The following is a 1662-nucleotide window of genomic DNA, read 5'->3' on the forward strand; positions in this document are numbered from 1 at the left end:
CTAGGATGCTATTATTTAGGAGTACAGAGGAATGATTCTCGAAGGGGGGCTTTTGGAACAGCCGAAGTTCCTTGTATTTTCGGAGCTCCCTTTGCTTTTCTTTTTGGCTATGCAAGACTCGAAATTTTTGATAATCTGGGAAAAGCGTGCTGTAATGCTTCAATTGTTTGTTTTCTTGGGTTAGGTAACATGCCTTTTATGGACTCCACCACTCTACCTTTACCTGGCGGCGGAAAATCTAGGCCATTGCAGTAACCTAAGTCCCTTTTTCCGTCTGCGATACATAGCAGGCCCGAGCATTATAGCTTGCTTCATTGTCATGGGGCCTGGATCGCTAAAATATATTTAGAGCTGATTACAAATATTATGTAGAGACCAAAATTCAAGGGGTTTCATCAATGAGTTTATGGGTTATCCAATTATGACAAAATATCGGAAAACTCAACAGCACGTATGATAAATGTTTATAAAACCACTGCCATACGTACCTTTTAATTTTCTTATCTATATGTACAGAAATTCTTATGCATATTGGGCGGGAGAGGTAACATCCCCGTCGAAATTGTATTTACATTAGAGTTATCCTTTCCTTTTGTTTTAAAATTTTTGGTGATTGTTAAGCACAAGTAATTGCCAATTTTTTGCTATCATGTATGATATTCCATAAAGCCATTAAAAAGGCGCCTAATCCGTACGTTGGTTTTGTAATTCCCGGGTCTCGGTTGTTGCTATTTTAGTAGCCTTAACCCCTATTATTTGGATTTTACTAGGCACCCTGTCTTTCCAATTCTTGAAATAGAGAGTACCCTCCTCTGTGGCTCGTTCAGTGGTTGTTGCATATTTGCAGCAGCTTTAGGCTTGTTCAGCCTATGCATCATGAACAACATTTGTATTTATTAATTTCTGTAAATTCGTCGAAGTTGACCTTTACCGTACCACAAATTGCTGCTCGTATAATCTTGTTTACGGGCGCACTTCTGTTCATTTACCTGGTTTTTCTACGATGTTCTTTGCGGTAATCACAGCCTCCTGTGTTGCCTGCTTGTTCGGGATTTCGTGTACCTAAGCATTAAAATAGTGTCATTGTACTTGTTTTCTTTCATCTTCATTTTTAATGCTGAATTCGTCCCTTTTCACTTATGTTACCCATTAGGCTGGAAGTGCATCAATATGAGTGATTATGTATTGGAGTGTCCGATTTGCCTCGGAGAATTTAAACATCCTGTAATGCCTCCTTGCCAACACGTTTTTTGCTATCCCTGCATATCGAGGTACATTCAAAAAAGCGAGGCGAAATGCCCTATCTGCCGAACGGCCTTTAGTAAAGAAGATCTTCGGCGTAGTCTGCAGATCGAGCAATTGCTCTCGGCAAAGAATAATGTGAGTCTGGCATGCAACAAATCATCATATCTATTTCCCATCTTTGACTCCGCTGAGATCGTGGCGCTCAGTGCTTAAAAACTGCACACATTGTAATGTCGATTCATTTCAAGAACCATCGTAGACGTTAGGCATTAACTGCTTCTGTAACAGTCATCTACCGATTTTTCATTACCGACTTGATGGTGCTGAAAAGCTGCAATCGCATTATTTCTTAGTGCTCTTGTTTTTTTTGCAAAGGAACCGGTCCCGCCATGCGAATCTGATGGCTACCCAAAGTCA

Source organism: Echinococcus granulosus, assembly GCF_000524195.1.
Source record: "Echinococcus granulosus chromosome Unknown EG_S00041, whole genome shotgun sequence".
NCBI lineage: Eukaryota > Metazoa > Platyhelminthes > Cestoda > Cyclophyllidea > Taeniidae > Echinococcus > Echinococcus granulosus.